General features: G+C 34.0%; 1 protein-coding gene across 15 annotated transcripts in view; it reads left to right on the top strand.

Moving 5' to 3' along the window:
- Positions 1-25,959, top strand: part of BAZ2B (bromodomain adjacent to zinc finger domain 2B) — a 294,239-nt gene that overhangs the window by 118,522 nt on the left and 149,758 nt on the right. For 14 of the 15 annotated variants that reach the window (XM_054699766.1, XM_054699765.1, XM_054699764.1 and 11 more), the window contains exon 3: positions 12,185-12,227. The gene's annotated coding sequence lies outside the window, so the exon portion shown is untranslated. Of the gene's footprint in view, positions 1-12,184; positions 12,228-13,361; positions 13,459-25,959 lie in introns of all 15 variants that reach the window. The other variant, XM_054699754.1, reaches the window with a different exon arrangement.

Genomic DNA, 25,959 nt, shown 5'->3' with positions numbered 1-25,959 from the left:
TACCGGAATTGTCAGGCCTGACAATTATCCGGTTATCACCATAATTTTGTCTCTTCTTCCAACAAATTTAGTATTACTGTTGTTTCAAATTCCAGCTCTTAAGAATCACAGTAAAAAAATTCAGAAGTGTTATTTTTCACTTTGTTGTGCACGATGAATTACAGATGTTGATTAAATCTGGTTAACTAACTTGATGATTAGTATCTTCCATTCCTAGATCCTTAATGATATTGCCTTTTTCAGTTCAGAGTAATCCAGGCACTGGCATACATCCTTGGCCACTGTTGAAAATATGAAACAAGCATTGCCTTTAAAGCTCCAATTAAGAGAGCTTTAAATTTTTTTTTACACTTTTCAATCTGTATGAAGAATACAGTGTGAGCAAATATTTTATGCTTTTACTTTTCCAAGCTATAATCCATTTATTTTGCTCGTTTCCTTTGAATTGCTGCAAACTGCTTTAATATTGACAACCCTCACCCTCACAATTTGACAATTGTGTTTTCATTGAATGGAGAAAGACAAATACTTAGCGTTTCACTCATGTGGAATATAGAGAAAAAAATCAGAGTTAAGCAACACCAATCCCTAGAAATCTGACTGTAAAGCTGAGGCTGACAGTAGGGGAGTATTAGAAGGAGAGCAAAGGTGGGAGGGAGCACAATGGACAATTGTGGAGGATTATAGGTGCTTTGGTGGTGAGTATGGTATGGTAACTTACATCTGAAGAGGTTTGATTCTATTTCTCGGAATCATTTACAGTATTGTAAGCCAATGTTACCTCAATTTAAAAAATTAAAGAAAATCAATATGCCTCTTTATGGATATCAACTGTTCATTAACTGGGCAGTACATGTCGATGATGAGTGAGAAGAGAATTCACAGGCAGTGCAAAGATAAAATATACTGTTGATATTAGTATTATACAACAGGTCCTTGTAATATGGAGATATGTTTTCTGTGTCAAAGTACTTTTGATCTGCCATCTTTACTTACACAAATTATAATGTTTTATACTTTGATACAAATTATAATCTATTACATTTTGTCTGAAACTGAAAACTCAATAAGTTAAATGTAGCGTTACTGTAAGACCCAATGCTTTCTGGGCCTCCCCGGTGGCGCAGCGGTTGAGCGCTGGGTTGCGAAGCTGCGCGCGGCCTCTGCGGCGCCGGTTCGATCCCCGGCTGCTCCCCGGCCACCAGAGGAGGGTCCCACATGGCGCGCAGACCTCTCCTGCCGCCCGCTGCTCCCCTCAGCAGTGTACTTCGGTCCTTCTGCCTGCTCTGCTCCCCGCTCTGGCTCTGGTGAATTCTCTCGCCCTCCCGCCCTTCTGACTGTACCCAGTGCATGTATAAACAAAACAAACAAACAAACCAGCAAACAAATAAATAAAGCATGCCTCTATAAAAAAAAAAAAAAAAAAAAAAAAGACCCAATGCTTTCATTCCTAGATATGTAAGAGAAATTCTTAGACATGTCAGAGAAATTCAAATATATGGCCACACAAAAACTTATGTTCACAGTGTTATTTATAATAGGCAAAAGGTAGATATAACCAAAATGTTCATTACCTGATAAGTAGATAAATAAAATTTTCATACACTTGAATATTATTCAGCCACAGAAAAAAGGTGAAGTACCAGCACAATATAGGTGAACCTTTAGAATGTTACACTGAATGAAACAAACCACACACAAAAGGTCACATATGATTCCATGTATATGAAACATGGCAGAATAGCCAAACTCATAGAAACAAAGTAGACTAGGTTGCCAGGGATTGGAAGGGAGAGTAGGATGGAGAATGGGTAATGACTGCTTAATTAGTATGTTGTGTCTTTTGGGGTGATTAATTTGTTCTGAAATTAGATAGTGGTGATGGCTACACAATATTGTGAATACACCAAAAGTTTTGAATTGTACATTTTAAAATGGTGAATTTTATGTTATGTGAAATTTATCCCTAATTGTCCCCCAATTTGGGAGAGGAATACCTGAAGCAGTATTTCATATCTTATCTTTGAATTAAAGTTTATGTGCAACATACTTGAACTGTATTGTGTTAGCAGCTGAGATTCCCTCAAGTATTATGCTATTTAACAGTCTCTGAGGGATGCTAAAGAAATAGTCCTTCAAAGCAAATTATGTTATTTATTGCTGGAATATTTTTTACAATTCAATAAAATGGCTTCCTTGGGTCTCAATAACAGAAAGAACTCTGCTTCCTTCAAGAAAATGTGTTTATTTTATTTTATGATTACTGCAATTAATATAAACAAACAAAAACTTCATGCAATAGTCATTTTTTCTTTACATTGTTTATCAGGAAATTCAAAGCCATATATTTAACCCCCCCCAATAACAAAGGGTGCAGAACCTTATAGCATATATTTTTTAACAAACTTTATTCTTGACCTGATCTTAACTCTTCTCACTCTCAATTTTCTTATTTTTGTTTTGTATTTTATGTACTTTTGTATATTAGAATAGGGCAGGATATAAAAATACATACTAGATAAAGGATATTATAATTGGAGGGAAAAAGCTTAAAATGAAAATATGCTTGAGTAACTTATCTAAATTAATTTACACTAATATGTGGTGAATACACTACAACATTCAAATTCTTTTTAACAATCTGATTCTTTTTTTAAAGAGGCAAGAGAATAAGAGGGTAAGTAATTAATACATATAAGGAGGGAAACCCTGGAAATGATTAAAATTTGCATAAGTGATTGATGTGTGAATTGTTTCCTGTTTTCAGTATAGTGATGAGTTATTGATTAGAAGGGTGTTAGACACCTAAAAGTAGAAATGGGTGAATGCAGAGGCATGAAAAAGGATAATATAGTGGAGATTTTTTTTTTTAAATTGTTGCTTTTACTCTTTGTCTAATGTTGATCCTATTTAAACCCCACTGTGTCTAATCTAATAAAAACTGTGTATGACATTATTTTTACACTGTGCTGCTGTATGTGTTTAGCTTAGAAGGACATTGCTGTCACATAATAAAATACCTAACACATTATTTTGCATAATTTTTTAATGTGGCAGCTTCTATTATAAAATAATATTATTTGTAAAGGATTTTAAGTTTATTGTCTGCAAATGGTATTTTTCCCCCATAATTTTCAGTGTCCTTTCTATATAACTCTTAAATTAGTCATATGTCTTATATTTGTTATCTTTCCATTTCTAGTGATTGGGCCAGATTTATGCTTATAGTAGAAGCTGTAATCATTGCTTTGTTCTGTAATTTTTAACATTTTTTCTTTGTCTAGATAATTTCATTAGCATGTAGACATGCTGTACTCTACCCCCATTTCAATACAAAAACTTTTGAAGACCCCACATCTTTCTCCAGCTCCTATACAATTTCTGTAAAATCCTTTATATCAAAATTCCTTCAGAGGATTGGCAAGTATGCTGCTTCTACATCCTCACCTCACTGCCTCAGCTTTAGTTACCCTGTTCACACTTTTGTCTTCACCACTTCCCCTACAGCAGTCTGGTCACGGGCACCATCCAATGGTCATTTCTCTGCCCTCATGTTAAAATTTCCCAGCTGCATTTGCCAGTCAATCTTATTATCTTTTCTGCAACTCTTCACTTATGTATTTAACTTTGCAAAAATCAAATTCTTGATTTGTTAGTATTGTCACCACTACCTCCCACCTATTCTTACTCCAGTTTTCTCCATCTTGATGCCGGTCAGCATTATTCACCCAATTAATCTGACCAAAACCCTGGAGTCATCCTTTGACTGTTATGCTTTTTTCTCTTATTTAGTTCATCAGCAATCAAATATCCAACCAATTCTTATTACCAATGTGGCTACCATGATAGTCACCTAATGTCCTCCGGAACTATTGTAGTTGTTCTCTAAAGTGGTCTCTGTGTTTTGATTCTTTTCCTCCACATCTGCGAGATTATTCTGTATCAGTACCTAGGATGTTTGTGGTTGTAAAAGATCAGATCTTACCACTCTCTTAGTCAAAACATCCCAGGTGATTTTCCGTATACCTGGAACAACATCCAAGTTACTACCACTTCTTCCAGGCCCTACAGCGTCTGTGTCTAGTTGTCCTACCACTGTCTTCAAACTTAGTAGCTACTGGCTGTGTACCCTATTATCATTTTTATTTATTTATTTTAATAGAGGCATGTTATTTATTTATTTATTTATTTATTTACTTGTTTGTTTGTTTGTTTGTTTATACATGCACTGGGTACAGTCAGAAGCGCGGGAGGGTGAGAGAATTCACCAGAGCCAGAGCGGGGAGCAGAGCAGGCAGAAGGACCGAAGTACACTGCTGAGGGGAGCAGCGGGCGGCAGGAGAGGTCTGCGCGCCATGTGGAACCCTCCTCCAGTGGCCGGGGAGCAGCCGGGGATCAAACCGGTGCCGCAGAGGCTGCGGGCAGCTTCGCAACCCAGCGCTCAACCGCTGCGCCAGCGGGGAGGCCCTATCATTTTTTTTTTTAAATACAAAACCCTTTCAATGTCAGGACTTTGGCACTTGTAAATACTTCCACCTAAAGCATTCTGTCGTACTTCATTCTGGTTTCAGGGCGCTTTATCTTCTCAGAGAGCCCTTACTTGCCATCATTCCATCTTCCTATTCTTCATCCTAATACTTAAACTCGTGAGAATGGCTACTATTTTTATACTTTTTGTTGTTGTTTTGTAGATCGCTAATATTTCTGCTTAAGTTCTGCAAAGACTGAGAGTTTGTCTTTTTTTCACTGCCATATTTCCAGGTCTAGTACAGTGCCTACCACATAGAAAACTACCATATGTATTTGCTGAATGAATGAAACAATGAACTACTTGATTTGATTAATGCTTTAATGAGTAAATTAGTGATTGAGAAAAATTTAAGATTGGTTTGTGATTTATGTGCTGATATTCACAGTTATTAAATTTTTTAATTTAATTTGTGGTAAAATACATATAACATTTAATTTACCATTTTAACCATTTTTAAGTATATATTTCAGTGGCATTAAATAAATTTACATTGTTGTGCAAACATCGCCATCCATCTCCAGGATTTTTTTATCTTCCAAAATTGAAATTCTGTACCCCTTTAGCAATAACTTCCTACTCTCCCTTCCCCAACCCCTGACAATCAGTATTCTTTCTGTCTTACAAGTTTGACTGTTTGTACTTCATATAAATAATTCATATCACAATATGATAACAATCAATTTTTATTTGTCCTTTTGTGACTATCTTAATTCATTCCAACTGCTATAACAACGTACAATACAGTGGGTAACTTCTAAGCAACAGAAATTACTCACAGTTTTGAAGGCTGGGAAATCCAAGATCAAGGTATTGAAGGATTCAGTGTGTGGTTAAAGGCCACTTTCTGGTTGTAGATGGCCATCTTTTTGCTATAATGGTAGAGGACAAGGCAGTTCTCTGGGGTATCTTTTAATGAGGGCAGAACCCTCATGACCTAATCATCTAAAGAACCATCACATCGGAGATTAGATTTCAATATATTATATGGCAGGGGGCACAAATGGTTTGTTTCACTCAGTATAGTGTCTTTAAGATTCATCCATGTTGTTGCTGTTAAATGTTTCTAAGTGGCATTTTTTTTAAAGTACATAGCAGTTAATTGTATCTATGCCTTATACCTCCCTTTCATCTGTGTACTTCAGAAAATTTTATAAGCATAATTAACTAAACTTCACAACATCCCTGTGAAGTAGATAATTATGGTCTAGCACACTGTAGTACTACAAGACTGCCTGAGGTACATAATGAGTGCATGCCAAAACTCTGAATAAGGACCAGGGTTATTCAGTCCTTGTTGAAAGCATTGGACCAGATTTCTTACTTAAGATGAAGTCATTCTAAGAAGTCTAAGAAAAATAAGATAGCAGTAATAATTATTTAATATCCCTAAATATTCACAGAGAAGTTCCTTTAATAGAAAAGACTAAATAAAATAATTTGAAACTTAGTCATTGTTAGTGATAGCAACTTTAGTTCTTGGATATAAATAAATAATTTTTTGACTGAATATTATTATATTGCTTAATTGCCTACCAGTCTTCATAGCTATAGTCTGAATTGGACCTTTGAAGATTGATTGGAGTAATTTCATTTCAGTCTTCTAGCTATTTTACACAATGCCTTGATAAAACTCAGAACTTAATGTTTGTCTATACTGCTGGCTTATTCAGGTGAAGTTTTGTTTTTTTTTTAAAGCAGTCTTGTAGGTGGCAAATTATTTGCCAGTTTGGCATTTGTTGACAGAACTAAAGAACTCTAATTTAGATAAAAATTAAAATTTCCCATAATTATAGTCAGATGTTTTAATTTAGTTAATAGTAATTCATAAACACTTTAACTCTTTATGTTGCTACAATTTCAGTTCACTTCCTACAGAACTTACAGAAATAAAAGTACAGCTAACATGGTATATACTTTTTCTCAAATGAAGGTCACTATTTACATCACCCAAGTGATTAGTTCACTTTGGATATTGTGTATATACTAGCCTCAAGAAAGTTTCAACACCTGTTGGCAATGCTACAGCCTCCTTCTTCTATTGGATGCCCATTTATGGCTCTAAAACAGAAACCTTGTTTTTTTGATGTGTGCCATTCTTACTGGTGTAAGGTGGTATCTCAATGTGGTTTTAATTTGCATTTCCCTGATGATAAGGGATGTTGAACATTTTTTCATGTGCCTGTTGGCCATTTGCATTTCCTCTTTGGAGAAATGTCTTTTACGTTCTTCTGCCCATTTCTTGACTGGATTGTTTATTTTGTTTTTGTTGAGTCGTGTGTGAGTTCTTTGTATATCTTTGTGATCAGTCCCTTATCAGTTGACTGGAGTGCAAAGATTTTTTTCCCAAACAGTGGGGTGTCTCTCTGTTTTGGTTAATGTCTCTTTTGCTATGCAGAAGCTTTTCAGTTTGATGTAATCCCAGGTGTTTATCTTTTCCTTGACTATCTTTGCTTTGGGTGATGAGTCTTTAAAGATTTATTGCGATGTATGTCTTGTAGTGTTTTACCTATATTTTCTTCTATATATTTTATGGAACAACAATGTTGGTGAGGATGTGGTGCAAAAGGAACTCTCCGACATTGCTGGTGGGAGTGCAAACTGGTCCAGTCACTATGGAAAGCTGTCTGGAGGTTCCTCAGTCTACCAAAAATGGAGCTACCATATAACCTGGCAATTCCACTACTAGGGATCTACCCAAAGGGCCCAAAAACATTGATTCAAAAGAACATCTATACACCTATGTTTATTGCAGCGCTATTTACAATAGGTAGAACCTGGAAACAACCCAAATGCCCAAAAATAGATGACTGGATCAAGAAGATGTGGCATATATACACAATGGAATATTATTCAGTAATCAAAAAAGATAAACTCACGTCATTCGCAGCAACGTGGATGGAACTAGAAGGAATTATGCTCAGTGAAATAAGCCAGAAGGAAAAAGAAAAATATCAGATGGTTTCACTTATAGCAGGAATATAGGGAAACCCACTAAGACATCAGCGTAAAAAAATGATAACAGCACAAAACACAACAAAGCATAAACGGACAATTATAAATCAGAGACATACTGCAGGGGAGGAGGTAGGAGAGGGATCAGAGGGAGGAGCACAGGGGACCGAGGTAATGGTGCACGGGTGCATTGGTGAAGGAAACTCTAAGGGGACTACACCTGAGAGGGTGGGGGGGAAGCAAATATTGTTTAAAAATGAACAATGATGTAAAAAATAAAAAAAAATTATGTATATATAAAATAAAACAGAAACCTATGAATGAGTGAGTGAAAGATTTTTGAGAAGTGCTTAGTAGTGTTGAAAGACACTACTAAATTTTTTTTTTGAATCCACCAAATGTAATAGTTTTGTTTGTGTGGTTTTGGTTTTTATCAGCAAAATTGTAAAAGTATCATCTGAATTCTAACTAAACCTTATAATATGGCTTATGATAGTTGTCTAAGTTTTGTGAGTTTATCTATAGGAAATGCAACTCTTCTAGATAAGTTTCCATAACACAGAACAATAAATGACAAATCTGCATTTTGAGGGAATGACAGTTTCTTGCAGAAGTATATAGTGAAATTATTGATACATTTTAGTCATTTATGGAAATGTAAATTTTTTTCATAAAACTGTGAAATCATTGGCAATACAAAAAGTGTTTTAAAATGACAACTGTTTGATATCGTTTTACCTAAAGTAGTACTCTTCACACTGAGTTGTTTGGTCCTAGAGAGTAACAGTTTGAAGAGGGTGACAAAATGTCAGAATCCTTGTAAATCATGCTAAGGTTTTAAAGAGACTGCTCATGCTTTTTGTTGGGTTTAGTTCTTAATCAGTTCCTTAAGTGAAACCTCATTTTGTTTTGGATTGTGGTATCTCAAAGTAAGTGGTTTTAAAATGAGAAACTGTCATTTGCTTCATTCCTAAGCTTCCAATAGAAGGCTGTACAATCTCTGTTCTAGGTAGCAGGCTTCTGATATTGAATTAGAGGCCTATGTAGCCTACCAGAAAGTGTGGTTAAGTCACCAAAGGCAAATAGTGCCAATATGTAGACTCTTGGACTTGACTATGTTGCTTTTGTGATCCAAATTATTTTACAAGTCAAAATAAAAATGTGGTGGCATTAAATTAGTGAATCTTTAGGACACTTCCATTTCTACAAAGGTGTGAGCACTTTCTTTCAGGCAGTTTTTTGTCTTTTTGTCTGTTTCAAGGGTGAGACACTATGGTTGTTGTTTTTTTTAATTTCAGTATATTTTCACATGGATATACAGTAGCAGGAATCATTGAAACGTTTGCCTTCATGACCTCTGTGAACATTAAGAGGCACATCTGTTACAGAAGGTCCTGGAATAAGGTCCTTTAAGGCAACGTTTTGTCATTAGTTGATGAGAAAAATAAATTGGTTCCCTGCTGGGGCTGCTGTCTATGTGGAGTTTGCATATTCTCCCATGTCTGCGTGGGTTTTCTCTGGGTACAAGCCTGTAGGTCCTTGAATAACGTTTCCGTCAATGTTCTTTCATCTAAGGTCATTTCAGTATAACCTTGATGAGGAAAAAAAAAAATCCCAGCCTATTTTTGAACCAAACAACATTATTCAAGGACCTGATATCATTTTAGATCACTTCACTTAAAGTCACAGTTCCCAAGAACCTATTTTGCTATGTTTAGTGAGAAGTTACTGTACAAAGTTTTCTCCCATATTCTAAAGATGTGCAGGCTAGCTGTACAGGGAATCTGACTGTCCCAGTCTGGATGAGTGTACATGTGTATGTGAGTTTGCCCTGCAACGGGAAGGTATCCTGTCCAGAGAGGGTTCCTGCCTTGCACCCTGAACTGCCCAGATAGGTTACTGTCACCTGCAACCCTAAATTGAAATAAGGTTGGTAAATGAACGAATAGATACAAATTATTGTTTAATATTAGAAGTATTTTGGGTCTTTATTTAGAACTTTGGTGATGTTTTTGTGACCAGAAATATGCCCAGGACCAGAAATTGGTTTTCTACGTCTCTTCGCTTAAAGTAACAATTTCCAAGACTCTACCAATGATATTAAGTGAAAACCTACTACAGTATGTTTTACTGTCTCTCCCAACTAGACACTGGTGGTAAAAGTCAAACAAGTCTTATAGCGTCCCATAAAAATACAGGATATATAGGGAACTATATATAGGAATATATATATATATATATATATATATAAATTAACTCTTCCTCCACAATATTGCTCATCAGAATTCTGTGGATTTTTTTTACTGAATAATTTTCTTCAAGTAGCAAAAAAACAATGATCAGAATGAGAAATGGCTAGACAATGGTAGAAGCAAGTTTTGATTTTATGCATTTTTTATTAAACCTTAAAAATATGCCAAAATATGTGTAATTGTGATACTTCAAAAAAGAGAATGATAGACATTCTTTTTTATGTATATATTTAGGATTATAACTCTGAAGCAGCACATAAGTAGCCTATGATTTTTTAGATTATTTTTTCACATATAGCTTTTAGAAGTAATTTTTTATTGTATAACCACACTGAAAATAGCGTAGAATAGAGAAAATATCACAATGCTGTATAAATGATTGACTAACTGTTTTAGTGTCCATAGCTTTAAATGAATTTTAGAGTTGATTTGCATATATTTCCATGTTTAGATTGCATGAGCCGAGAAAGAGAAGATAGATATTCTATTTATTTATTCCTTTGATAGTTTCATTGAGCTAGTTAGAGATAAATAGCCTTACTTTGTATATATTGAAACTTATGTAGTGTTGTTAAGTGAAGGTTAAGACTTGGGTATGCTACAGTTGATTATGTAAGAAAAAACCTTGTTTGGGGACAGAGGAAGAGGAAAAATAAAGATAGTTACATGCTAAGAACTGGTGTATCATTGTTTAAGATTCTTTCTCCATAGTTTAACATTGGTAGATGTTTTCTGTTGGTAAATATAGTTGAGATTTTCTCATATTAACTGAAATGGTGACTTGTAGAAAAATTGCATGTAACTAACATGTTAATTAATTATTTAAAAAGATGTATTTTATTTATGCATGCAAAAACTGGGGTACAGGCCAGAGATGTGGGAGGGTGAGAGGATCCACCAGAGACAGAGTGGGGAACAGAACAGACAGATTGACTGAAATACACCGCTGAGGGGAGCAGCGGGAGAGTCAGGAGAGGTCTGCTGCGCCATGTGGGTTTCTCTCTGGCCAGCCGGGGATCGAACTCGTGCTGCAGAGGCTGCCTATTGCTTCATAGTGTGGTGCTTAACCCCTTGCGCCACCAGGGAGGCCCTTACTGTTGTTTTTTCAAGGTTCCAAAACTTAGAAAGTTTTTCAAAATACGTTTCAAGTTGCTATGATATATCTTCCTTAAATAGATAGTAACCCTAAGAATTTTTTTATGCTTTCTTCTGGGCACAGTGCTAGATACAGTAGGAAATCAATAAGTAATTATTCACTCATTCCTTCAGCAACTATTTACTGAATGGTTATTGAGTTCCAGGTATTATAATAGTGCTCCAGTGATCTTCTTTCAGCCCAAATCAGGTTCTGGTTATAAAGAAAGACTTCTCTGAGGAGGTGGCATTTTTTATGAGACCTGAATGAAGTGAGAGAGTCGGTCTTACAAAGATAAGGGGAACAATATGCTCCAGGTTGAGTGAACAGCATGTGTTAAGACCCCAAAGAGTGACAAGTTTGGTATATTTGGGGAGTATCAAAAAGGTAATTGTGTAGAGTAGAGTAGTCAGGTTACTAGGTGACAGAGGGCAAATTGTGGGTTTTATTCTGTTGGGAAAGCCATATCAATGGTTTGAGTAAGGGAGTGACGTGGCTAATATACTTGTAATTGCATTAAAAATGTAATTAGGGAGATTATAATAATAGTAAGATAAAAAGAGCCATATCTAGAACTAATGAGATAAAAGGCATCAAAAGTATTTTTGGATTAGGATAGAACAAGGAAAATTGTCGGCAGGATGAATTGGGTGAAAGTGAGATAAAACAGGAACCAAGGAAAAGGAAAGTGCACTCTATGTGCTTGGACAGGAGATTCATCCCCTTTATCATTGGTTTTCCTTGACTGTATAATAAGAAATATCTCTTTGTTTCTTTGAAGGAATTATTATGAGGATCTAATTAATACATGAGAGACCATTATGAATTTTGAACCACCTCAGTTTTTTCAATAATTATAAGGATTAGCATGAGACAATCTTTCCTATATTAAGTAGTTCACATTTTGGACATAAGTTGAACTTCTAATCTAATCATAGAAGAAAGGTATCTATAAACAATATCTATCTTTGATTTGTAGTTTAAAATACTGTTATTCTCTTCTTAGTAAATATTTGAAAACAAATGAATCTGACCCCAAATTAACCCTATAGTTCATTTACTAACATGTTTTATTATGTTAACTCTGGGGTGTTCTTTGATTATAAACAAAAGATGATCATACCATACTATAATAAATAATGATCATCAATAAACTCCCAGGTGCATACCAGTTGTACTTTTCCTGACAATTTTAGATTAATTTAAATATGATTTTTGGCATCAATAAAGACAAAAATTCTAAACAGACCTTTTAGTTTCTGAAGTTACTTAAGTATGATTCAACTGAATGCTATTTCTGTTTTCCTTTTGCAGGTTTCTCAACAGTGATGTCACAAGATTGACCACATTGTTCACAGTAAGACCAAAATGATAATTAAGTATTTAAGGATGTCTTATTTTCTTTGAGAATGAGAATTAACTGAGATAGAAAATATTTATCATTTTAAATTATTAATCCTTTCAACATTCAAGTGAATGTTTATATCTTCAGTGAATCACATTTATTATTTCTAGTTAATCGTTTAACTAATTTAAAAATATTGCTTCAAAGGGTTTTAAAACATTTAAATGAAAATTAATTTTAATTTATAACTGAAATGATATGCCTAACTATATTAATGTATTTCAGTGTGAATAATAATCTTGAGCATTGTAATTTTTTAGCTTTGGTTTTACTAAAAAATAGCAAAACATTTTACGTGACTCCGCCTTAGGGGAAAATTACAAAAATAATAAAATTAAGGCTTGACACTAATTATTTATTAATAAATGACTGAAAACAGCCTGTAAAGGCTTCTTACTCAAATTTGAATTGCAGTAAAGAGAGACTGTTGTACTTTTGAAAAATCTTTTTAAATTTAGAGTAAATTGTTTACTGAATAAGGCTGTTTTAATCCTTTTTTTTAATTGTTCATTGGTATAGAAGAAGTAATTATCAGAAACATAAATCCATGTATATTCTTTGTATTTGTGTTTTAACATTTTTTGGGAAAATTGGTTTATTTGTTTAGCTTAACATTTTTCAGAGGCCAGATAGAACTTCTGTTATATTTTTAAAGACTATCATCACCATTGAGTCTACATACTTTATGTCATGTTCATAAGGCAGCACTCTCAGATTCCTAGCTCCTTGCTTGTTTATTTTTTCTTAATCAGAATTACCGCCCTAACTGAATAGTCTACCACAAAATATTAACATATTTCTGTACTAGCCTTCTATTGAGCATTTTTTGCTTTACAATCAAGGAAATTAATGATATATATTTTTTTTAATTTAAAAGTGCTGACTCTCATGGTATATTTTTTGGATAATATTATGATAGTATTGTAAATGTTCTAACTTTAAGAATTTCAGGGAGAGTATGGAATTCAGTATTATTAGATTTTAAATAAGTTAAAATTAAGAAGTGTTCATTTGAGAAGTTCATAAGTGATCGATAATAGAAACCCTTACTTTGTAATAATGCCTTGGTTATGAAACTTTCTTCAGGCTCTAAAGAATAGAGGACAGATTTCAACACTGATTCAAGTGGAGGGTGCTGTTGAGAGTATAGTTAAATGTTGACCTTGAGATGAAATCAAGTGAGGTAAGAGAAGGTCAGAGAAAATGGAGAAGTTAAAATACTAGTTAAGCTTACATAAATGGTAAAGGTAAATGAGATAATAAAGAAAATGCTAAAAGAGTAGAATCTTGTGGACTTTTTCTTACATTCAAATTTGTTTACATGTAATTTCCTGAATATAATGAATAATTTCATTAATATAATGTGTATGATAATAGTTACAAGGCAACTTTTAAAATAACTAAAGTGGCTTTTTTTGCTTTTATTAAATTCCTCTTTCAAAAAAAGAAAAAAAATTCCTCTTTCCCCTTTGGTAATTTTATTATGAATAGTACTTAAATTTTATAAAGATTAGTCTCTACCAATAGATCTATTTAACTTAAAATTTGAAATTTAGAACGAATTACTGTATAATTTTACAGTGAATACACATTTAGAAATATTAGTGTTTGTAAATTTTAAATGTCAGTATCTATCACAGGCAAGATATAATAAAGGGTGGCAATGACTGATAGTTGATTTCCCTCTATCTATATTGATTTCTTCCCTCTGCTAATTTTTTTCCCCAGCATATTGCCATCTGGTATAAAAATATTCGCTAGCCTCCCTTGCAGCTAAATGTGCTGATAAGACTAAGTGTTGGCTAGAGATACATAAGCAGAAACTTGAGAAAATACCTTTAAAGGAAGGGAGTACTCCATTTCTTTTCCAACTTCCCCTTTGCTTACCGAAATGTGGATGTGGTCATTGAAACATGAGTTGAAACCACAAACAGAATGGGCAAAAGAATGATATAGAACATCTCTAATAAATTCAGAATGTTACTCTTCTGCACTGGTCAGCCTACAACTGGACTTCTTTGATGTGACAGAGACAAACTTCTATTTTATAAGCATCTGGATTTTTTGGCTTTCTGTCACTCTCATGGCAAAATTAATCATGATGTTTGGCAAAGAAAGTTCATCCATTATTAAAGTATTTTTGACTTGTTTACATTTCATCTATTTTTCTTGAACTCTGCTGTCATATTTGATGACTTCATTTTAAGGAGACGATTGAAAAAGGGAATGATTCACTCTGTTTAGAAGAGGAAAATAGGGAAAATTTTGTTGAGATGGGAGATATCTGGGCTAGATTTTTTTTTTTTTTAATAGAGGCATGTTTTATTTATTTATTTATTTGTTTGTTTTGTTTATACATGCACTGGGTACAATCAGAAGCGCAGGAGGGTGAGAGAATTCACCAGAGCCAGAGCGGGGAGCAGAGCAGGCAGAAGGACCGCAGTACACTGCTGAGGGGAGCAGCGGGCGGCAGGAGAGGTCTGTGCGCCATGTGGGACTCTCCTCTGGTGGCCGGGGAGCAGCCGGGGATCGAACCGGCGCTGCAGAGGCCGTGGGCAGCTTCGCAACCCAGTGCTCAACCACTGTGCCACCGGGGAGGCCCTGGGCTAGATTTTTGAAGTATGAATTAGAAGAGAATCCAGCAGAAGAAGTAGGCATATAGATTGGCTAGAACATATGTTCAGGGACATGTAGTTATTTTAGTCAAAAATTCTTGAAACGTAAAATTTGAGGAACTATATTAGCAGATCTTGTAAAGGTCAGATCTTGTAGGAAAGTGTGAGCCAAAAAGTTTAGTGAGTACGAGGTACCTAGCAAGGAGCTTTGTTTCCATTAATCATTTTAATATTATTTATGGTTTTTCTATTACCTATTTGGAAAACATATTTGTTAAAGTGTGGAAGTAGGAAAAATAAAACTAGTATTTATGCACTGCTTTTTAAGGTCCTAGTGCTTTCCATTTGAGCCTTTAACAATTTCAGAAGACATATTATTACATTTTACAGATGACTAAGCTGAGATGCAGAAAGGTCAGGTGTCATATTCAGTGTGTTCTAAGTGGTAGTTAAATCATTATTTGGAAAGTATAAAAATCTACCATTTCTGGAATAAGTCTGCTATGTATTATTTGACCTTTATTTTTCTACTTTTCTGTTATCAAAAGTAGGATGTTAGTAAATTTTAAAATGTATTTGGTAAATTATAACAACAGAGATCAATCCAGAAGTCAAATTCTACATAGCAATTTCCATACTTTATGCCTACAAATAAATCTAAAATATTAAATCATCTAATATAGTAAAGTCATTAACTATGTCTTAAACATTTGTTTTGTAGAGTTTGAATTGTAAATGTTAGTATGTAGCAGTTATTTAAGTTATTTCATTAATTGCTTTTCATTGCTAATTCTAAATGTATATTTGAATTAAAGAAACCTCTCAATGCCTACTCCATCTCCCAAAAGTTGTACTGCTTTAACATAAATGGGGCTAAAAAGCATGCATTTGTGTTGTCTATATGAGTGAGTACAGATATAAGCAACACCATGCTGAGGAAATCCAACTAAACTTTCTTGAACAAGTGAAAATGTGTGATATTACACACTCATTTCCTTTAAAGATTAGCTCTTATCCAGAAATTATAAATGAGCTATTATTTAATAAAACTGCCTGAAAAAAAGGAAAACAAGGCAGGAACCTTAACAGAGTCTAGAAATAATTATAGTAAAGTGAGAGAATATTAAAGAAAAATGAGGTTTCTATTTTGGCTTGGTGTTTTTTCATTATGAGCAATACAGAGTCTAGCACCTAGACTAGGCAAATATTTTCTGAATTAAAGTTGTTTGAAATTTAATCTGGTTAGTACATCATTCTCTTCCTCTTATACTTTATAGAACATCAGTGCATACTTCTGCTGATGTGTGTGTGTGTATAAATGTTAAGGAGTAGATAAAATATATTCAACAGAAACTGTTTTATAGATGAGAAGGATATTATAAACTGACTATGGGATTATAATATTTGGATCTTCCATTCTTTTTCTATGAATACACAAAGGAAAAACTGTAGAGAAGATTTTGATCAAAGTAGAAAAATTCTTATAGCATAGGATCAGAGGGTACCAAAATCAGCTTGTCATAGGTATTAAAAATATCTTACTAGGGCCTCCCCGGTGGTGCAGCGGTAGAGCGCTGGGTTGTGAAGCTGCCCGCGGCCTCTGCGGTGCCGGTTCGATGCCCGGCTGCTCCCCGGCCACCGGAGGAGGGTCCCGCATGGCGCGCAGACCTCTCCTGCCGCCCGCTGCTCCCCTCAGCAGTGTACTTCGGTCCTTCTGCCTGCTCTGCCCCTCGCTCTGGCTCTGGTGAGTTCTCTCACCCTCCCGCGCTTCTGACTGTACCCAGTGCATGTATAAACAAAACAAACAAGCAAACAAATAAAAGAAAAACATGCCTCTATTAAAAAAAAAAAAAAATCTTACTAATGCAAATATTACTGATGTATTTTTAATGAATTTAAAAAACATTACAAATATAGGCACATCTCCGTTGTAATGCAGGGTTGTATATGTAAACTTATCCAAATGCAAAGTATGCCATTTATTTTGTGAATAGTACTCCTAATGCTTGCAATACTCCGATTTTCTTTTCTCTCAGGAAAAAAATCTCAACTATTGTTCATAAAACCATGAAATTTGTCTCTTCATTGCCTTTATCACTGAATATATCTGTATGTCTCTTTCATTCTTTCTAGTTGCTTTATAGTCTCAGTCAGCCTTTTAGAAAGGAAATTTTAGAAAACCTATATACTTGGCAGCAAACTCAAATGTTATAGCTCTGTTCAAATGTCACATCTTCCATAAAACCTCTGGATCTCCCTGAATTTGGAATTAATTTCCTCATCGTTACTGCTTTTCTAGTGTTTGTTTACAATTTCTATCATAGCATTATTTTTCAAAACTGCAGTTTTTGGACCTGAGTGTGTACATATATTCTCTATGGAGAAAGAAATAATTTGCTACAAGAATTGATAAATTTCAACATTAATATAAAAGAAATTATTTGAGCATTTTCTTGGATCACCTGTGGTGCTTACCTTGTAACTTTCAGGACTATGATTGTGTTTACTTATGTTAGTTTATTGAGGGAAGAGCAAAATTAAATTTGACATAGAAAATGGTTCATTTTGTATCAAGTGAAGGCTAGCAAATATCAGAGTGTGCAAAATCAGGTCTGTAGTAGTTTGAGTAGAAATGTTGGGGCCTCCCTGGTGGCCTAAGGGTTAAGTCTCAGTGCTATCACTGTGACTGCCCAGCACAAGTTGATTTCCATCCCCTGCCAAGGAGCTAACCCACATATGGCACAGTAGACCTCGCCTGTCTTGCCCACTGCTCCCCTTAGCAGTGTATTTCAGTAAATCTGCCCCATTCTGTCTCTACAAAAATAAATAAAATTTTTAAAAGGAAAGAAATGTTGGGACTGTACAATTGTCTTGGGAACACTAGACCATAAGGTAATCATGCCATACTCCAGTGTAACTGGAAAAGAATGGGGAAGTGACAGTCAGTACTGTACTAATGTTGAGTACAATGATTCCATTTTAGCAAAAACATCATATGATTGCAACTTGAAATCTGTTAATTTTGTAGCTTTAATGTGTGTACACTGTAAATTTGTTTTGGTACTCTGTTTGAATAAGATCTGGGAGCATAAAAGAGTTTATCTTTAGCATAGTTTTACTTTTCAGTGTTCTTCAGTAATATAATTTAATTAAGTAAAACAAATGTCCACTAGATATCTTTTTCTCTCTTCTTAAGGATCTATACATAACTAAAATTTCGAAGACATTCTTTTAGAGCCTTTAATTGCCTCATGAGATGAGTTGTGTGAGTATGACTATTTCACATCTAGATTATAAAGTCCTATAATCTAATAAAGGAATAGATTGTTTTATTCATTCTCGCAGTTCCCTTAGAGTCTGTTACAATGCTCATACACAGTGGTGTTGTAGCAGATATTTATGCTGATGTGCCTTAGTGTATTGCTAATCTGCCAAACTAAACTTAAATGGATAAATATGCAGAACACATATAGGGATTGTATATTTTAACAATTTGAAATTCATTCAAATAGACAAATTCATTAAAAAAATTAAATAGCTCTGAGGATCTTGACTACTTACATTGTTACATGACCTACTTCAATTTACTATTCGAAGAATCTGTAGGGTGGCAGTAGAGAAGTGAAAGATTTCATGGTGGGCTAAAACTGAATGTAGGGATGTAATCAGAGTGGTTTAGAGAATAGGAAAGTGCATTATTGCAAAAATATAGTTTTATAAAGTTAGGACAACTTGAAAGAATTGGTTTCCTAGGGAACAGGAGAGATGGAAGAAGGGAATACAGATGGAAGAGGGATACAGAAAGGTACTAAAGACACCATTGTCCATCTTTGAAGTATTTTCTAAAGTCGCAATACTTAAGTATTGTTCCCTTTAGCTTAGATGGAAGTAAACTGGCAGAAATTTGAATCCTCTGGAAAAATGTGGCAGGTACACTTCCAATTCTTTTATGGTAGATATTTGTAAAATGTTTCCACAGTGTAGAGTTTAGTTGTCTTCCTAACTAACTTTTTCAGTATCTTCTTCCTACTTAAATCAAAATACCTAATCCTAAATATCAAAGCCATTCAGAGTTAACTTTGTCTTATCTGCATATACTAATTTCCCTCAGCTTACCTATATGCAGATTACTTTCTAGTCAGAACATAACATATAGTGATGATTTTGTCTGAATGCTCTTTTGTATAGATCATTACCTTTCCTTGGAGTGTTGTCAGTTCTCATCTAGTGCCAGTTCACTCTTCAGTGTCAAAGAGTGTTTTGCTATGTTTTCTTTTACATATTTTATGGTTTTATGTCTTACATCCAAGTCTAATCCATTTTGAAGTAATTTTTGTGTGTGGTGAGAGATGGTGGTCTAGTTTCATTCTTTTGTATATGGTTGTTTAGTTTTTCCAACACCATGTGTTGAAGACTTTCCTTCATTATATAGTCTTTTTTTTTTTTTAAATTTATTTTTATTTACTTATGCATACAAGAACTGGGATGTAGGCCAGAGGTGTAGGGGGTTGAAAGGATTCACCAGAGACAGAGTGGGGAGCAGAACAGGTGGATCTACTGAAATACACTGCTGAGAGGAGCAGTGGGCGAGACAGGAGAGGTCTGCTGAGCCATGTGGGTCAGCTCCCTGGCCAGGGATCACACTCATGCTGCAGTGGCTGGTGATAGCTTGGTAGAGCTGAGACTTTAACCTCTGTGTCACCAGGGAGACACTTATATACTCTTACCTGTTTTGTTGTAGATTAACTGTCCATGTGAGTATGGATTTATTTCCAGGCTTTCCATTCTATTCCATTGGTCTGTGTGTCTTATTTTTTATTTCAGTACTGTACTCATTTGATTACTATAGTTTTTTTTAGCATAGTTTGAAGTCTAGGAGCATGATATATTTAGAGTTTTCCATCTAAATGGTATCTGTTATGTCATCTATACATAATGATAGTTTTACTTTCACAATTTGGATTCTGTTTATTTGTTTTTCTTGCCTAATTGTTCTGGCTAGGACTTCCAATACTGTGTTGAACAGTAGTGTTGAAAGTGGACACCCTTGCTTTTATCTAATCTTAGAAGGATTTTATTTTTTTGCCATTGAATATTATGTTAACTGTGAGTTTGTTTTATGTTTTCTTTATTATATTGAGGTATGTTCCTTCTATCCTAATTTTTTGAAAGTTTTTATCATAACTGACTGTTGAATCTTTTCAAATATTTTTTTCTATATCTATTGATATTCCCATGTAATTTTAATCTTTCCTTTTGTTGATGTGGTGGATTACATTTATTGGTTTGTGGATGTTGAATCATTTTGGTATTCCTGGAATAAATCTCACTTAGTCATGATATATGAATCTTTAACATATTGTTGAATTCAGTTTGGTAAGATTTTTTTGAGGATTTTTGATCTCTATTCATCAGGAATATTGGTCTGCGATTTCCTTTCTTTGTGATGTCCATGTCTGCTTTTGGTGTTTGAGTAATGTCAGCTTCATAAAATGTGTCTGGAAGTATCTCGTCTTACTCAACTTTTTGGAAGAGTATGACAAGGATAGGTATCAATTCATCTTTGCAGGTTTGGTAGAATTCATTCATGAAAACATCTAGTTCTGGGCTTTCGTGTTTTGGAGAGTCTTTTGATTACTGTTTCAATTTCGTTGCATGTAATTGTTCTGTTCATGTTTTCTCTTTCATCCAAATTCAGGCTTGGAAGGTTGTATGACTATACAAATTATCCATTTCTGTTTGATTATCTAATTTAATGGCATAAATATAGTCTAGTAGTCTCTTATGATCATCTGTTTTTCAGACGTCTGTTGTAACTACTCATTCTTATTTTTTCTTATTGAGCCTAGCTGGCAGTTTATCTCTTTTTTCAAATAACAACTTTTGGTTTCATTAATCTATTGTAGTATCTTTGTAAATTTCTATTTCATTTATTTGTGCTTTACTTTTCATTATTTCCTTCCTTTTAGTTCTCATTTATTCTTTTTTTCTATATCCTTAAGGTATAAGTTTAGATTGTTTGAGCGCTTTATTGTTCCTTTTTTATAGGCCTGTATTACTATAAACATCCCTGTTAGTGCTGCTTATGCTGCATCCCTTAGGTTTTGATAGTTTATTTCTTCATTTTCATTTATTTCCACGTATTTTTATAATATCTCTGATTTATATAACAAATAATATTACATCTCTCATTAATCTAAATATTACTCAGTAGCATATCTCCACAGATTTGAGGGTTTTTTCTGCTTAATTTCTGTGATTGATATCTAGATTTATGCCATTGTAATTAAGGAATATCCTTGATACAATTTTATTCTTAATGAATTTGTTGACACTTGTTTTGTGACCTAACTTAATGAGGCCAGACCACTCTTTTTTTTGTTTTTTTAAAAGATTTATTTATTTATTCATACAAGCACTGGGTACAGTCAGAAGCGCAGGAGGGTGAGAGAATTCACCAGAGCCAGAGCGGGGAGCAGAGCAGGCAGAAGGACCGAAGTACACTGCTGAGGGGAGCAGTGGGCGGCAGGAGAGGTCTGCGCGCCATGTGGGACCCTCACCCGGCGGCCGCGGATCCAACCAGCGCTGCAGAGGCTGTGGGCTGTCTCTGGTAAATCCCCTCACTCCCCACAACTCTGGCCTGTACCCCAGTTCTTGAATGCATAAATAAATAAATCTTAAAAAAATGAAATTTGTTCCGAAATTAAGATGCTATGTTATATATAAATTTGAAGAGAATATTAAAATCATCTTGAGTTCAATGCTCTTATTTTAGAAAACTGAAAGAGACTTACTTAGTTTATGGGAAGCTTCACCATCACTGTTAATCCTAATCCACTACTTTTTCTGAGAATTAAGTGACTCTCTTTTATGTATTCTATTTTTTTTGTTTTGTTTTGTTTTAGAACTAGGATGACGTTTTAGGCTATTTCTGCGATACTGTCACAATTGCCTTCATCCGTATGTGAACCCTGTTATCATTTTTGATTATGCTCCCTTCTCTGGCTTCATATAATCAAAATTTAAAAGTGTCTATGGACTATGTTTTATATCTTTTGCATCCTTTGCTTTCCTGTCACTTCCACCTCCTCTCTCTCTAGGTCATGTTTAGATTGCTGTATTAATTTCCTTACTAGTTTCTCTGCCTCCAGTCTCATCTTCTTACTATGAATAGCATTGCCTCATTTACACATCTATGATTTCTTTTTTTCATACCTGTGTTTATCTATTTCCTTTTTGGGGAAGTTCTTTTCTTGCCATTGCATTTATTCAAATGCTGCACATCCTCCAGGGTCCAACAAATAAAATTTCATTTCATTGTCAATATTTGCCACATCTATGTAAAGGAAGTGCCATTTGAAAATCTAGGATCAATTAGTGACTGTAATCATTTGACATCTAGTGTCATAATACTTACTATCTTAGATTTCATTTATTCTAGTCATCTTGCTTTTTGGTTGAATAAGTGGTTTTCCTAGAGGCTAACATAAGTACTCAGAGGGTTTGGAGCAGAAATGTGATTAGATGTAAGTCTCTTAACCTGTAATCCAGAATTCATCTGTGTAACATCGTTCCTTTCACAGAAAAGCGCCGTGTGTTTTAGGTGTACTTTCATGAGTGCATTTATTATTTCCTCTAGTTGAGACTATAGACTTGTTTTCAACTTTTTTGTACTCCTCTAAATGTTTTGCACATAATAGGCCTCAATTTATCCTTTATTTTGTAGAAAATTACTTTCAGAAAAAAGCAGTATTTTAAATAAGGTTATTTCCATTTATATAAATATTAATGACCATGATTATACAGCTTTTATTCAAATGGGATGAAAGAAGGATATTTTTAATAGTTCTTGGTATATTGCATGTATTTGTAGGACATTGCTAATAAGCAAAAGTAGTAGGAAATAACAAAATTTAATTGAAAAATTCTGTGGGTCCTTTTTATTGTTTGGTAAATGGTTTGCATTTGTTATAATGTTAAGTTCAGAGATGTAAGAACAAAACTAGAAATTTTGTTGACATTTCTTCATTGCTTTAACAAAATGTTTTATATAAAATAATTTTGCAGCAGATTGTCCAAGTGGAAATATGATAGTTTTTTTTTTTGGTTTCAGTTATTAAGGCAATACGAAAACTATCTAGTATAGTCTTTTCAGGTTTAAAGTTTTATGACTATATCTGATTTAAAACATGTAAATAGAGCAACAAGAATTACAGGAAATAATATATACTTTAAAATTCTTTTACAACTCAGCACGAATAAAAATGGTACATTAGAGAGCAGCTTAAATACCTATCAGGTGAATAAAGCATGGGTTTCATGCTTATACTTGGGGATATATGTATCATCTGGTTTAGATGTACTACAGAGGTGATGTCAAGGTGAAAGCAGGCTTGCAGAATGGTTGGAAATCATTGATATTCTGACTTGGAGGCTGTAAATGGCTCCGTGGCAGATGGAGTCTTTGTCAAGGAAGAAAAATGGCAGCTTAGGAGCATCATAGATGTTTTGCTAGCAGCACAGTACACAGACTGTGACCTTCTAGTGTTCAGGAGTCTTTCTTATACTTTAATAAATTGTTCTCAGCTTTTATTCACTCAAAGTAGCTAAACAGTACTTACCATATTTCAATACAAATTGAAGTGTTTCATTATAGAGAAACATAAACATTATATATTTTTTCGTTTTATATTTTATTATCTAGTTTTTAAAGAAGTATGCTATCCAAGGAACATGTATTTCTTGGTATCAGAAATAGTTATCAATTGGTTCATAAGAGGAAAAATAATAAGAGTTTGGTTGAAAAATTTTAAAGAACCACAGAACATTAAATCAGGAAATTCTGTTAAAAATCCTAGACAAACTCTCTAATTTTGTAGATGAACAGACTGAGTCTCTTAGGCTGTGATTTAACCAGGGTCACTAAACTAGTTCATGAAAAAACTTTAGGTGACTCTTAGATTGTTACTTTTTATACATATAAAATATCTTTAGCTGTGAAGGTAAAAGAAATCTACTCTTTGAATAAAACTTAAAATGCCACAGCATATACCTACTTGTTCATGACAAGTACATTATGAGAGCATATAATTTTAGAGGCTTTTATTTACTATTCAGTTGCACATATTTTTATTGGCAGGAATTCAAGTTTTTCATTTCAGTCTGTCATCACAATACTACAGTACAGAAAAATTTGTGTCATAGAGTTTATATCTGTGTTATAAATTTATGTATGCCTAAGTTATGTTATTAATCCCTAGTAAGAACATATTTAAACAATACCTTGTTTAAATGAGAACCAGTTCCAAAATATATCTTTTGTTTTTCAAATATATATCTTGTTCTGACTTACTTGACTATTTTTTAAAGTCTCTTCTTTTAGAAATTCTGCATTTCATATTGAAACATTTGAGGGTTTTTTAGATTTTCTACTGAGATATTTTTAAGAAATGGCTGTATGTATTAGTGAGAATTTCTTCCAGCATTTAGAGGAATATTTATCCCTTTGTGAGACTATTATGTGGAGTGTGTTCAATTGAACAGCAGACCTATACTGAAAGAGTAATAAGTCATAGTTAAAGTTAAAAGTGAAAGCATTACATACGTAGACCCTTCTACAGCACTTCGCAATTGCTTAAGTTGTAGAAAAGAATCACTATACATCACAGAAGAAAGTGATGGTTTGCATCATAGGGTCAAGGTTGTTGCAGTCATTGCTCACTTGTTTTTTTGCGAGCTGGTGTCTAACAAATATTGTTAAAGAGAAATTTAACAATTATACAAAATGCTATCTGAGCATTTTCTAAAGATAAATTATTACACCTATGTTATAATTGCTTTTGAAAGGGAGAAAAATTTAAAAGGTTAGATTTGAAAGCTATGTAAACTTACTGAAGTAGGTTCTTTTGTTTTAAGGCTAGAGCTCAGATCTTTTAGATTGAATGTGAACATTAAAAATACTAATCACAGTATCATAAAACAGAATGCTATTCCTATCAATGGATATGTTATATGTAGCAATTTCACCTATTGTCTACTTTAATATGATGTAAATACTTTCAGAGATTAAGTGATGATTACTAAATTATTTAACAACTAATTTTCGAGTGCCTTGTACATGTGAATACTGATGATAAGGCAGTGAGCAAAACAAACTCTTCATTCTTGGGCTTCCAGTCTATAAGTGAGATAATAAATAAGTTAATATTTAATATGTTAGATGGTAACCCAAACTATGAAGAATGATAAAACGAATTAAAGGTCTTGAATGCCAGGGCTGTGGAGTTATTTGTTATAGGGTCATCAGTGAAGACCTTTCTAAGAAAGTTTACAGTTATCTTAGGAAAGTGAGGTAGATAGTCATGCATCTATCTGGGTCAGGACTATACCAAAGATATCACTAAATGCCAGTTCCCTGAGGGAAATTGTGCTTGGCATATTCCATGAAGAAGGAAACTAGCCTGGCTGAAGTGGTGTGAATGACGAAGGAGAGTAATAAACAAAACCAGAGAGATTTAACATAAACCTACATTTCAGTCTTTTTTTTTTTTTTTCGCTTTTAAAAGAAGATTGAAAAAATTTGCTCTGAGCTTAACCAAAACTTATATTGTTGCTAAACTAGTGGTCCCTTAATTTGTTTTGTTAGAGCATTGATCATATGGAGTGAGTATTACATGGAGAAAAGATTCCGTGGTCAGTAAGTTTGGAAAACATAAGGTTAATGTTAAAGTTGGACAGGTTTTGTTTACTTAATGTTTCTGTGCATCCTTTATGAGTTTTTGAATCTCATTTGACCATTCCTTCTAAGAGCATCATTATGGGACTAATGTTTTTCATGATTCGGTAAATGCTTGGTGCGGTATACAATCCTACAAGTTAACCATGGCCTAGTACAAAGATTTCCACAATTGCTCTTTCGTAACTTTTGTACTCACCTGAAGCTAACACCTCTCCCTGCCTTCTTTTTTTTTATTTTTTATTTAAAATTTTTTTTAAATTTTTTTCATTTTTTACATCATTGTTCATTTTTAAACAATATTTGCTTCCCCCCACCTCCTCAGGTGTAGTCC

The sequence above is a fragment of the Talpa occidentalis genome, unplaced genomic scaffold (assembly GCF_014898055.3).
Source record: "Talpa occidentalis isolate TD23 unplaced genomic scaffold, MPIMG_talOcc4v2.1 talOcc4.3, whole genome shotgun sequence".
Lineage (NCBI taxonomy): Eukaryota > Metazoa > Chordata > Mammalia > Eulipotyphla > Talpidae > Talpa > Talpa occidentalis.
The sequence above is the reverse complement of the archived record's forward strand: the minus strand, read 5'-3'. Positions and strand labels throughout refer to the sequence as shown.